Source organism: Elgaria multicarinata, chromosome 3 (genome assembly GCF_023053635.1).
Source record: "Elgaria multicarinata webbii isolate HBS135686 ecotype San Diego chromosome 3, rElgMul1.1.pri, whole genome shotgun sequence".
NCBI classification, from domain to species: Eukaryota; Metazoa; Chordata; class Lepidosauria; order Squamata; family Anguidae; genus Elgaria; species Elgaria multicarinata.
Genome location: NC_086173.1, coordinates 84,860,389 through 84,874,959, shown reverse-complemented (window position 1 = coordinate 84,874,959; position 14,571 = coordinate 84,860,389). Strand labels below are relative to the sequence as shown.

Below are 14,571 nucleotides of genomic sequence, written 5' to 3'. Positions count from 1 at the left end.
CCCACATTTTCAGTTCCTCCCCAACTATCAGTCAGCATTCCACCCCCAATGAGCATGCTCAGTCCTCATTGAACTGGTTTTTGCTTCCCTCCTCCCACTTTTTGGGTTATTCTCCCCGTAAAAGTTTTTGGAATTATGCAAAACTTGGGTTCCCCCCAAGGCTGCTGATGCATCCCACTTCTGCAGGGAAGGTGCTGTTTTGAATACATAAAGATTTGCACTCAGCAAATGAGTTTGCTCTTAGCATAATGGATATAATATGTTGTGACTAAGGCAGGATCTACACAATTGCTTTAAAATGGTTTATATTAACAACTGTTGGGGCCTAGGACACACTCCACATACAGTTTTCAAACTGTTTTCAAAGTGTCATATCCTGCTTGCTGTAGATCTGGCCTAAGCAAGTGACTGTCTTTTATATGCTCAGCCCCACTCTGTAGCTCAAGAAAGCCCACCCCTTTAAATGCCAGAACAACCCCTCTTGTTCAAAAAACTACAACACCCCTGTAATGGAATTGTTACTCACAGAAATCCCAATATGAACCTTCTGTTCTGTTCAATTCCTCTGCATCCCTTTCTGCACTGCAGCCTAGACAGAACTCATAATGAAAAGGCACTCTTTGTTTTAGGCCTGAAAGCTAATCAAACTCTCTGCTGCATTGCTATTATGACAAACATAATGGATGTCTATATAAACTTATCCTTTAACCAAATCCTTCTTCCTCTGCTCCTTCTCCTACCCCCCCTCTTCCTTTCTCTCTCTGTGTGTACATCTACATACACAGAGCTAAACATATATTAACAGTTTGTACTATGGATCAGCATAAAAAGCAGCAAAGTAACATTAATGCTGTCAATCATAGATTGCAGTTTCTATCTCTTTATTACCAAGAAAGTGAACGTGGGTCCCAGAGGCACCCTGAGAAAAGAAAAATGGTGGTCAGCACAAGCACAACACTCCATTCCGACGAATGCCAGCCACTGAAGGAGGCTGAAGGTGACAGGAACATCCTAGAGGGCCAAGGAGCCCACATCTCCTTGAGGGCCACATCATCCTAGAGGGCAAAAGGCAAGCATCTTGTTTGCTGGTTTGTTTGTTTGCCTTTGTGTGGTGTGTGTTTTGTCTGTGTGCTGTGTGTGTGTGTGTGTGTGTGTATGTTTCTCTGACCATCACTAGTTTGCCTTGCGTTAGATGGCTGTTTTGTAGTGCTTTGTGAGGGCAAATATACGAGTTGGTGTTTGATTTTGGCACGCAGACTCCACCTCTGTCTTGGTCTCAGTTTCTTGGCCAAATTATTTGTCTCTTTCACTCATCAGTTTGCCTTCTGTAAAATTGGTTTTGGGGTCTAAAATTGTAGGTTTTGGAGAGTGGGATTTGTACATACAACACCCAGGTATGGCTTGTCCAGGGACTGTGGGTTATGTGAGAGTTAAACATCACATAACTCATGGACCCCAGGTTCACACGACACACAACAAGCTGGGTGTTGAGTATCCAAAATGACTGCCCACATGTACACCCTCACACTTCACTGTCACTTATTCTCTTCATGCTCTAGGGCACACACAATGGCTTTGAAAACAGGTTCATGGGTTCAGACTTAGTTCAATGGAATCTGTGCTATTTACACCTTTTAAAAGATATACGGTCTTTGGAATTTCTATTTGTAACTTACTTATACAATATACTTCATTGTAAATTTGAGATTGCAAAATAAGTGTCATAACAAGGCACTGCATCCGGGAAAATTTACCCCTCTATTTTAGGCCCTAGACATTATTTCTGTCATGCAGATTTCTCACTCCACACTTTGAACTCACACCATCTTTTTCTTGTTGATCACCAGAGTTGACTCACAGTAACAGTGATGTGTGTTACCACAGGCAGACATATTTAGACAAAAGGAAAGGTGAATAATAATAAATTCCTTTCCTCTTTTAATGACAGCACTGCTGAAAACACAAAGGTAAATCACCCAAAATACAATGCAGCTCTGTTAAAGTCAGTGGGATTTTTTTTGTCACCAGTGTTACTGAGCAATGGAATGGATTCTATCTGAATATATATCCTGTATTCTTTTGCCACCAAGTTTGGAAAACCCTTGAGGTAATTATTTTATTATGGGCAATGCAAGTCCTTCCTAATAGGCCAGGCAGTGCTCTTTTCCCTTTTGGGCAATAGAGATGCTAGGAGGCAGACTTCATCAACTAGCTGGGCCCCAAAAATGAAATATGTAGCTCAGTCATCCAGTTTACCACCCACTCAGCCGGTATACAATGTTCTGTAATCAACATTTTCAATTTAAAGCTCTTTTGAAAGCCAGAATTTTATGGATTAAAAAAATATCTCACAGAAACAACTACTTTGGAGAAATATGCTGCAATTGGATTATTTTCTCATACCAATTCCACCATCTGAGATCCCTCAAACATTGTCTTGGAAGACACTTTTTATTAACTTCAAAAGATTTGATTTGATTCGATTTATTACATTTATATAACGTCCCATAGCCGAAGCTCTCTGGGTGGTTTACGAAGAGAAACATAGTTAAAAAAAAAAAAAACCTGTGATGAGATACTGTCTATATCAGCCTTCCCCAACTTGGCATCATCCAGATGTTTTGGATTTCATCTCCCAACAGCCACATAGCCAATATTCTGGAATTCTAGGAATCGTAGTTCAAAATATCTGGAGGGCATCAGGTTGGGGAAAGCTGTTGTAGAGGAATAAAGCTCCATAGCAGCTCCTATAATCTGTGGGCTACAGGCCTGATTAGGCCTGATTCAAACTTTTTTTTCAGCCTGACCAGATCAAATGAAATGAGTCATTTCCCCCTTTCTGTTGACTGAAAATATCCAAGATGCCTATAATACCTGTATTATAGGCACCTTGGAGCTTGACTTTAACTAAGAAAACAGTGTGAGAAGACAGGGTTAGCTCCTCCCACCCTGGGGCAGTGCTCCTTATTGTTTTAGGGGCCTCATCTCTATGGCTTCTATGAACACTTCTTAAAACTGCGAGAAATCCTGACCATAGATCTCATATGTCGCATATAGTTTGGCCTTCACATGTATCATCAACTTTTTAAATTTTAATCTGTTTACCACCATGATCTCTATATAATCCACTCTTGGTCCACTGAACCTAAATGAAGTCAATGAAACTTCCCACCTCCATTTTACTAATTTCCAAAGGAGGATGTTTAGGACTATGGAAGTTGCTTCCAGGTTACCCAGCTCTAATGGAAACCAGGGAATAAAAAGCAGGAAATAACACTATGAAAGTGGCATATGGGGGGGGGGGTGTCCTGTGCCTCAACAGCTATCAGTGCACTTCAATACAGAACTGTCCAGAAAGCTTCAGCTATAGGGTGGTATAGAAATGCAATAAATAAATAAATCATAAAGCAGTAGTGTAGATTGAGATCCTGGTTCATCTCATTCAGTAAGTCAATGGAAGTAGGGCCTGCTGGGCTTGGGAACTATCCTACATAAGCTAGACTGCAGAACAGGGAAGGGAATGCCAGTCTGCGGGCAAGATAGGTCCCATGGGGGGTTACATCTGGTCCACCAGATCTTCTCCCAGGGTTCTTAAAAAGTCTAATGGCGGTACATTTTCAGGGGGTCGCTGCTGGAGAGGGAAGGGCTAACTCCCTGCTCCACAACAGTGTGACCCTCCTCCTGCTCAGATATTGTCCTTCTCCTGCCACAATCACACTACTAAATAAATCTCCATTGTTACCAATGAAGACAATTTAAATGCTTATTAGCAACGGGAGCATTTTTAGGAGGGGGAGTGTGTTGTCTGTTTGTGTATGAGTGTGTGTGTTAAAGAGAGAGGGTTGTGTGCGAATATGTGAATGGGGTCTGTGCAATCACATTGGGGGCCACATGCCAGCCGTGGAGTAGCTCTGCCCACTTTGAAATGTGCCCCTGCCCACTTCAGGATGGGACCATGCCCATTGTTGGCATACAGCCTGGAGCCAATTCAGCCCTCGGGACAAATACGTTCTGCTGTAAAAATTGCCATCTCCACATCATCAGACAATAAGTGGAGGTCTAGTTCATGTGGTTCAATAAGATGACTCCAGTTGAAAATCCAGGCCAGTGGTTCCCAATGTGGTGCTTGTAGGCACCATGGCATCTGTGAACACCGTTCCCCCACTTGTTATTTCTGTTTTTTAATATATGTACATGGATTTGAATGAAATGAATACAATGTATACACTGGCTTCAACAAAAGTGGACCAAATATCCAAATAAGTATCGGTTTGAAGGTGTTTACAAAGAAGTGTTAGCTGTATAGCACCAGCAGCAGCTAGCAAAATTAAACAATTCCTTATAAAGTGACACTGCAGTGTCCAATAGACACAAACAAAACTGAATAAGAAGGAGCCTAAGATCCAAAGACACGAAAGGGAGATGTCAAAACAGTGGCCCATGGATTGGGCATTTTGTGGTGGTGCCCACAGCAGATTCTCAAATTCCCAAATGTGCGCCTGAATCCCCTCCCAAAAGGGGGGCTCATTTATTTATTTATTTATTGCATTTCTATACTGCCCAATAGCTGAAGCTCTCTGAGAGGTTCACAAAAATTAAAATCATGAACACAATTCAAAGTATAAAACCAACAACAGTATAAAAACACAACCAGGATAAAACCGAGCAGCAATGCAGGGATTAACACAGATTTAAAATACAGATTTAAAACAGCAAAGTTAAAAAAACAAGATGATAAACTGTTAAAATACTGAGAAAATAAGGTCTTCGCCTGGCATTGAAAAGAGTATAACGTAGGTGCCAGGCAAACCAATCTAGGGGGCTCATTCTACAGTCGGGGTGCCACAGCAGAGAAGGCCCTCCTCCTGGTAGCCTCCTGCCTCACTTCCTTTGGCAGGGGCTGTAGGAGAAGGACCCCTGAGAGTGATCTTAGGGTGCGGTTTAGGCTGCATCACAATGCTCAAGCTTATAGAGTTTGCCTTCTATGAAATCAGTTTTTGTTGGTGCTGAATACTTTGGGCCCCAAGGAGTTGTTTTGTATGTTGGGGCTCAGACCTCACCACCTCTGCCTTGTACTCAGCCTTTGGGGCAGTTTACTTGTCCTTTGTGACTAGCCAGACAGCAGCCTTTTGGGGCTGTGCCCAAGGCAATTTCTTGAATTTCCGAATGTTTCCTGCAAATTTTGGAGAACCCTAAACTAATCCCACCAATTACAAACTCTTCAGAATAATCTTTCCCCAGTTCATAGATTATCTCCTATGGTGCTTGTCTACCTCGGTTGAAAGAGCAGGTGTTTGTTCTCCTATCTGTTATGCAAATAAGGGTGTCTCATTCACAGAACCAGCAATGCCCATGTGATTTTATCACACACCCATACACAGAGAAATATTCTCTGTGTGTGGCCACAATAATATCTCACAGGTCTGAACACTCAGACTGTTGACATCCCAACAGGCTCCTGCTCTTTATCATTTACCACACACATTCTGGTCCCTTTGCCCAAGACACATTGTGGTTTGAAAGGTAGCTGTCGTTACGGTTGGAAAAAATATTTCCCAGCTTTTGAGTGTTCAGTTCAACCATAACTCATGAACTAACATAGGTTTTGCCTCTGAGGTGTGTGTGTGTGTGAGAGAGAGAGGGGGGGGGAGGAAAGAAAGATTCAACTACGTGGGCATTGCTGGTTCTGGTCGTGAGTTCATATTAACCAGGGGTGAGCACACAGTGGGAACTGCATTTATGATTACTTTGATAAACAGTGCAATCATTGTGAGAAACTGTAATTTAAAAAACATACAGAAGCATCCGGTTTGAGACCTTTATGACTCTTGGGGGCTATCCCACTTAGTGTCATTTAACAGATCTTGGTAAGCCAATATATTTCCTCCTATCTGAATCCATATTACACCAGAAGTGAAGCAACCCATTGTTCTCTTTGTAAACACAATTATTATCTGTACTTGTGATAAAACTCAGGTATGGCCTTCAGGCACCCAATTTCCTTCTATGCTACTTTCAACATGCAGCAAACAATACATAAAAATATTAATTGCTGTTATCATGCAGGCACTGGGCCATCTGGCCTCTTATTTCTAGATCACATGATTTGCTGTAACATGTAGTAGTCTGAAATACTAACTGTAAAGAAACGCTGTATGTTAAACTGCTAATGTTATATGTTTATATTATGTGAGTAACCTCTGAGTGAGGATAAGATGTAACCAAGTAGGCCTGAAGCTGGGCTTTTATTTATTTATTTTTTATTATTTTTTACTGTGTATTGGACATAAGTCAGTTGTGGCTGCCTTAGAGAGCAATCCTATGATCCCCTGGCAAGCATCTCATGAACCATTGGATAGTACGAATACCCCACTCAGAAGGGTGAGTTGGTGATCTGACCCCTCCTGTGACCCCTTGAGCCAGCACAGAAAGAACCCTTCTAGCTGCCTCTCTGAAGTCAAAAAGACGAGCGAGGAGGAGGAGGAAAGGGGGGCATTTCCAGTGGGCAGGGAGAAGTGGGCACTGGAGAGGCCAGGATACGATTTATCCTGAGCCTCCTCCAGCCTCCTTCCCTCCCTCTCTGAAACCCCATCTAGTGAAAAAGAACAGAAAAGTCTCCAGCACTCCTCCTGCCCCACCGGCTTCAGCTTGGCAGGGCACAGGAATCTTGGAAGTCCCTGAATTCAGGGGCTTCTGAGAACGAAGGTGCAATTGCTAGGATTGTATCCTTAGTTATGGTTGCTATGGGAGGGAGGGTTCAAACTGACCATTTAGAAATGACTAGAGAGAGAGAGAAGCTGCCTTTCTTTATGTAAGAACCAGAGATAGTAAAGTAGAATTTGGATAGATCAGGAGGTCAACGTATTTGATTGGTGGTTAGAAGGCCCACTGGTTGGTCGCTAAAAGATGAATGGTAGGTGAAGGCCCTGACAGACGGTAAAAACATGATTAGGCTAGTTCTCTCTGGCCTACTGCTTTTATGTATTATTATTATTATTATTATTATTATTATTATTATTACCTAATGTTTACAAATAACAAATGATATGTAAAATATGCTTTTTAAGAGTACCACTTCAGGCTCACATGACGGGCATTCTACCTAGCAAGCTAGTGCAGGGAACTTGCCAACTGCTTCTCAGTACAATCAGTATACCACCTAACCTGCTGTTTCTGAGAACTAGGCCTGTGCACCCATGTGAATTCCCCTGTTAAACAGCCTTATGCCTTTTGCAGGGAACACATATGGCACACAAATTTGTTCTAGGAATTTCTGTAACTTTTAGCATGATGTCTCCATGGTGGACGATTGATAAAAAGGTGGATGTTTCTCTTCTAGGCCCTTCCCTCTCTCCTCTTCTAGGGTATTTACCTTGACTATGCCAACATAGAATCTATGGCAAGATATTGCTCCCCATTTTTGCTGCCTATCTTTCATGTGTGTCTTTGGACTTCCCCCACAGTATCTCCTGGAAATCCCAGTATGAAAATCACTTTTAAAGTAGTAAGAGCTGGGAAAAACCAGAATCTTCTGCCACTAGATGGCACTCTCTCAATAGAAGGGAAGAGAAGTATTCAATTCAAAGCACGTAGTTGTCCCTTTCCTCCAGTGTAATGCAGCCCATAACAACCATGCCAAAGAACCAGAAAGTGCAAAGCCTTGGGTAAGCAATGTGATTTCCACATAATGTAGAGATACTCTTTGTCTTTTCTTAGGTCTTGCTTTGCTTTTCCTCGTCCTCTTTTTGCCAAAAGGCTGGGCTTTTCATTTCCCTGCTCCTACCTCAGTTCTTCCCTTTCTTCTTTTAGAATATCCCTTAACATTGAACTTTTCTTCTTGATTTCATCACTTAATATTTCTCTGTTTGTGTGTAGAATTTTTTTAAAAAAAAAAAAAGTGGGGGGAGGGGACGAGTAAATGTCCATCATTTTTTCCACATCTTAATAAACTTCATAGTTTGCATGTACTTTGTTCCTCTCCTGCCCTCAATCCCCTCTTGTTTCCTGCCAGTATTTAGATTACAAGTTTTTGGCCAGTAATGTGTCTTTTCCATGAAGCTTTTATTTTATTTTAAGTAGGGTTGTGCCAAAAGCAATTTTCGTGAACATTTTCATTAACATCAAAAGGTGCACCCTTTAACCAATTTTTCAGGAATAGCTGTGAAAGGGAATGAAAGTGCTGTGCATTCAAGAAGCATTGCCCTGAATAAGCTACCATAATTCTCAGTGACACCATCATGTTCCTGGCTAGGATCACCCATGTGACCAGTCCAGGAAGCATTTCCCATTTCTCTTAATGAGGTTTCTTAATCCACCAGTGATGTCAGCTTATATCCAAAACTGATTGGCTTCATAGATTTCTTCCATCATAATATTCACTATGGAATCTAAGACCTCCATCAGACCTACTTCCCCGCCCCCCCCCCTCCCCGCCCCGGTATGTACCCACAATTTCCACCTCTATTTCATTACCGCATCAAACACGGGCCACTTTCACGTGCATGCATTGTTGCACTGTTTTGCCTTGTTTACCTTTTCACCTGCACCAGCTCACCCTGCTCTTTCTCCAGTTCATTAGTTCTTGTGTTTGCTGGACATTCTGATGGATGTGGGTGACTTCTCCCCTCACTCTGGTTTTGTTGTCTAAAGTTTAGCGATTTAGCATTTCATCGGCTGGGCACCTCAAAAAAGTGTGAAGTTGAAATGGATGGATGATAGAGCAATGAGAGTAGGGTTGGAGAAGTGAAAGTTTGTTTGACTGACTCGGCACACTGGAGGAGAACCACCCCTGCCCTCCTGTTTCGTCAGCAAGACTGCCCTTCAACGCACATGCCCCCAAGAAGGGACATTCTGCGACATAGCACGAGGATGGCAATACACAGAGATGGAAGGGTGGTTTTATCCTGCATGGAGAAAAAATGCCGCACTTTCCCCACCCTAGAAAAACCTGGAAAATAGAGGGGAAGAGGTGAGATGACTGCAGGACAGGAACGGCATCATGTGAGGGATGCGGGGCAAAATGGTAAATAAGGCAGGATGACAGTGAAATAAAACACTGATGTGATGGACCTCTAAGATTGGCTGGGCATACTTTAGAAAGAAAAAAGAATTGTCCCACTTTAACGTCTACCACTACTACTACTATTATACATTATTACGATGAGACTCCTGGTTGCCTTGGATCACCAAGAAGTGCTAACCAGGAAAAAATGGCATAGAAGCAAATAGGGGGAGGAAATGGTAGTAAACAGGACTGAAAGGAGCAGAACATTCTCACTAATTAAGAGAGACAAGGAGGAACATTTCTTCAGCTCCCCACCCCCACTACTTTTGCCCTGGTAATAAAAATGGATCAACATTTGGCACTATATGTAAAGCTTATACAAAGAAACAAATGAATAGCCATCTAAATGTTTGGAAAACAATATCTCACAAACCACCTGTCAATTGTGCCAGTGTGGTGTAGTGCCTAAAGTATTGCACTGGGAGTCAGGAGATCTGGGTTCTAGTCCCCGCTCAGCCATGGAAACCCATTGGGTGACTTTGGGCCAGTCATAGACTCTCAGCCCAACCTACCTTACAGGGTTGTTGTTGTGAGGATAAAATGAAGAGGAGGAAGGAGATTATGTATGCTACCTTGGGTTCCTTTGGGGGGGAAAGGTGGGATAAAAATGTAATAAATAAATAAATAAATTGAGCACACAGAATACATCATGTATGAACTCAGCAGGCTCTGAGCTCATGCATGATATCACATTGGCTTGGTTCAGACAATACGCTAAACCATGCTGCGTAACCACGGAATGTGGTTAAGCAGCATGGTTTAGTGCGTTGTCTGTTCTAGGCCAATGACACTTCTTACAAGTGCAGTCTTGCAATTGTTTTTAAACTGTATCATTAATAAAGAACATAAAATAAAATGGATGATTGAGATGCTTTTATAAAGAAGTTGGGAAACCTATATGAAGCACAGGGAGAATAGGGGAGGGGGAGACTCATGAGTGATTCCAGATTTTACTGGATGAAAGACACATCTGTCATGCAAATTACAAACCTGGAATAAAGACAGACTCACACACTGTGGGACTATGAATAACCTGCTATAACTTCTGTTCAAATATTACATCTGTCTCTCAATAGGTTAAAGAGAAAAGCTTGCTTAAATAGATTACTGAGATAGGAAATGAGGGTAAATTCATTTCACCCCTTACAGCACAGTTGCCAGGCTGGTTCAAACACTCTATCTTTGCTGAAACTTATCAACTTTCAGCTTTATTCACATAATGCGGTCTGTCAATGCAAGTAGTTTGCTGACATGATTTTGAGCATGAGTGCAGCTGGTGTTTATACGGGCGCTGATGGTAATCACTGACATCATATTCCAAGCTATGATCTAATTTTGATAAAGAGCATGAGATCTGAAAACAAAATGATTGTATTACATTGCATTATTACATTACATTATAACAAAATGGGGGAAATCAAGTGAGGGAATGCGAAGAATAAATAAAATCAGGTCTCCTAATAGGTTGCAAAAGAGAGCACTCTTCAAAGATGCGATACAAATGCTACAAGAGCAGCCTTTTGCATATTTTTTGTTTCTACTGCAAATATTAGGGTTATGTTGCAGATTGACATATTATCCTGTTTTAAATTTATTTATTTATTTATTTATGTATTTATTACATTTCTATACTGCCCAATAGCCAGGGCTCTCTGGGCGGTTCACAAAAATTAAAACCATTCAAAGTATAAAACAACAGTATAAACCATAATATAAAATACAATATAAAAGCTCAACCAGATAAAAACAGCAGAATTAACTTTCTGAATGTGTAGATCTAGGTAAATCTAAAAGAGTTTCTACCTGTAGACATGGCTGAAAATTTAGTTTGGTTTGTTGTTTGATTTGATTTATTACATTGCTATATTGCCCAATAGTCAAAGCTTTTTGGGTGGTTTACAGAGATTAAAATCTTAAAAACGCATCATACACAGTATAAAAAAATATTTACATGCAAATATATAAACAGATAGCACATGCAGAATCACATCTATATCTAAACAATTTTTAAACACCAATAAGTAAAATCTAGACCTGATTAAAACCTCATCCTATGCTGCCAAATGCCTGAGAGAGTCGGAAGGTCTTAACTTAGGGCCAAAAAGATAATAATGTTGGCCCTGTCAGGGAGATCATGCTATAATTGGGAGCAACCACCAAGAAGGCTCTCTCCCTTGTTGCTACTTTCTGAGCCTCTCTCAGAGAAGGCACAGGAGGAGGGCCTTAGATGATGACTATAGAGCAGGGGATGGGGGTAGGTTCATGCACTTCATCACATAAGAAATTTACAAAAATGACCTTTTTTTTCATGAACAGGATAGAAAGAGCTTGAGGGGAAATAACTGGGAGGAAATAAAATGAACAGACTCATCCATTCCTAGTCAATCTAGTTTTTGGAGAGGACATCAGTTGAGATTTCCCGAAGGTGACAGGTAGTCCATTCAGGAGGCATTGCATCCATGTGCAAAGGTCAGTGGCTATCTCAAGAAGTGCTTTTCCTGCAACATTTCATAGAAGAAATAATTGATAGAAGTTCATGAGCTTCTGCTGCACAGGACCAACAAGATGAAAGTAAGAATGGAATGTTTGGCTGAAAGGGGAATGCTTATATTAGGTGAAATGCACATGAAAAAGCCTATGAATTTTAGTGCAAACTTCTGAAAAAAAGCAAGTTGCAAACTGATGTGGAATTGGGATGGAATGAACTGAAGACTGGAGAAAGAGAAACTGAAATTGACAGATTTGTCCATCACTAGCTCTGTGATAGAACATCCGCTCTACATTCTCAGGTTCAGACTTAAGTTAAAGGGTCTTAGCAGTCCTGTAGCCAGCCTAATAGTTTTAATTATTTATTTGTGAAAACATTTAGGCGGCTCCTAACACCACCCCCAGGCACAGGCCTGGGTCTCATATAGTAGGACAAGGATGATTGGAATTATTTCCAATCAGAGTAGAGTAGCCTTTTACAACCTGGTGTCCTCCAGATGTGAGGGAAAAAGCCAGTGTGGTGTAGTGGTTAGAATGTTGGACTGGAACTTGGGAGATCCGGGTTCTAGTCCCTACACAGCCATGAAGCTCACAGAGTGACTTTGAGCCAGTCACAGACTCTCAGACCAATCTACCTCACAGCCTTGTTGTAAGGATAAAATGGAGAAGTGGTATACCATGCAAATCTCCTTAGGTTCCTTTCAAGGGGGGGGGGGTGAAGGAAAATAGAAATTTAATAAGGAATAAATAAATAAATAAATATGTTGGATGGCAATTCCCACCATTCCCATTCATGTTGCCTGGAAATGATGGGAGTTGTAGTCCAACACATTTGGAGGACACCAGGTTGGTGAAAGTTGGAGTAGACATTCCTGGGAGCAGCACCCCAGTGGTCTGAATCAGTATGAGGTGTCTGCATAGGTTCGAATGTAAGCAGTATAATTCATGGTAAGAGGTGGAGTTGTACAGTAGGGGTGGCCCTGAAGATGAGACTGGCCAGTGTGCATGAGCAGTGCTTGGATGGCGGGGTGGGGGGAATGTCAGTGCTGGTGCAAAGAAAAGTCTCGTGCTTTCATTATTTCCAGGAACCCTCTAGACTTTCATCTCTGTTGCCAGCCAAGCTCAAGCAGCCTTATGGTTTACTATAATGATCCGAAAGATGCCTCCGTATTCCAACCTGACCTTGTTCATTGCAAAAGTCCAGGAGTGCCGGGGCAGAACAATTGTAGCTGACTTAATGACAGAGAAGGTTATGAAGTTCAACCGCTGGTCTTATTTTCTGTTTCACTTCTGGTGCATCCTAAATAGACATGTGTCTGTTTTTAACATCGCAGGGTTATTAATTGCGTAAAGGAAGTTCACCTTTAGTGCCAGCTCACTGTAACAGATAACACTGGCATTCCCTTGGGACTGCATACATGAATCTACTTTTAATAAATTGAGGCTTGCTGGAACTTTTTACAGTAAATGCTGCTGCAGCAGCTACAACAACAACAGACAAAACTCACTATGAATAATAACAATAATAATTAATAATAATAATTAATAATAATAATAATAATAAGTATCCCTCCATCTCTACATTTTCAACCTCTACCTTTGCTTTCATGCACAATATATCAAGCAAGGACTGCTGCTAACTTTGGAATCTTTGGACAACATCAAAGAAACCTTTTCAAAGATGAACTGAAGTTTCAGCTCTCACCTTATTAGCAGAAGCAGGTTTTTGGAATTTTAAATAGGCACAGTAAAAGCAGAAGAGGTGATTTTTTTTCATTTCCCAACTTAAATCTGGAGAAATACTGTGACTGGAAGCAAATGTTGCACTAATTTGTAAGGCAAGAAGAGAGAAGGAATTCCGTGCCAATGGGAGTTCATGTTGAAAACAAGAGCTACAGTTTTTCCTTCTTTTCCCTGGAAATTGCACATGTATTTGTATGCCATTTTCCAAAAACAAACGAACAATAGAGTTGGATCCAGATTAACAGTGCAATTTTATGCATGTCTATGCACCAGTAAACCCCATTGAATTCAATGGTGTGTACTGCCAGCTATCTTGTGGGCAACTTGTGGTCTTCCAGATAGTTGGGCCTATAACTCCCATCCGTCTGAGCAAGCAGAGTCAGTGGTGAGAGATGATGGTCATTTTATGCCAAAATAACTGGAGGGCTGCAAGTTGCCCACTACTAGTGTATAGGATTGCAGCCTAAATTGGTTGAACTTCATTCCCATTGAAATCGATGGGGCAAGTTGCTACTGACTTGTTCCATTGATTTTAATGGGAAATAATTTCAAGTGCCATAGCTTTATTAGGCTAACTCAAAGGTCCCAAAGTTGTGCAAGTTTCTGAGAGCCCCTGATCTTTTTATCAGACAAGATGTTATAAAACCAAGTTGTGTGTGTATGTGGGCGAGGGGATTGGAAAGGAGGAGAAGAAAAAAGGCTGACTTGATGTTGAAATCATGGTGGCCAGTTTTAAATGGGGAAGGAGGGTTTTCACATTCTCAGCTTGGGCTTTACCAGATGATGGGGTGGTTTCATTCTCCTGGGGCTGCTTGGAACAAGGAAGAAGCAAATAATGGTTGATTCCCCATTTTTGATATTATAAAAATTACGACTGTTTCCCATCCTGGATGAACCACATAGGTTCTTCCATTCAGAAGTATAGATAAACTAGGCAGTCTTTATATTAACAAAGCCAGAGACAATTTTGTATGCTGCAGTAGGTTAAAAAAGAAGTCTATAGAAGCCAAATAGAAGGCTGACTTTTTGTATCTCATTCTGCCAGCTATTGAGGAAAGCAACAAACAGGCATTCATCAGCCACTGGAGGATTCGTCTACCACAGAAATGTGCAACATGCATCCCACAGGCAACGTGTGCCTCCTCCCACAACTCCCCAGTGCAACCCCTGCCACCTCCATGCCCTGAAAACAAGTGTTAAAAAAGGGTCTGGAGCAAGATAGATCTGACCATTTTGCACCTCATCCACTTCAGATGCCATTTCCCCCCATATTTTAA

General features: G+C 41.4%; 1 protein-coding gene across 1 annotated transcript in view; it reads right to left on the bottom strand.

Moving 5' to 3' along the window:
* Nucleotides 1-1,256: 1,256 nt before the first annotated feature.
* Nucleotides 1,257-14,571, bottom strand: part of SMAD5 (SMAD family member 5) — a 320,505-nt gene continuing 307,190 nt past the window's right edge. The window contains exon 8 of the mRNA XM_063120766.1: nucleotides 1,257-1,269. The gene's annotated coding sequence lies outside the window, so the exon portion shown is untranslated. The remainder of the gene's footprint in view (nucleotides 1,270-14,571) is intronic.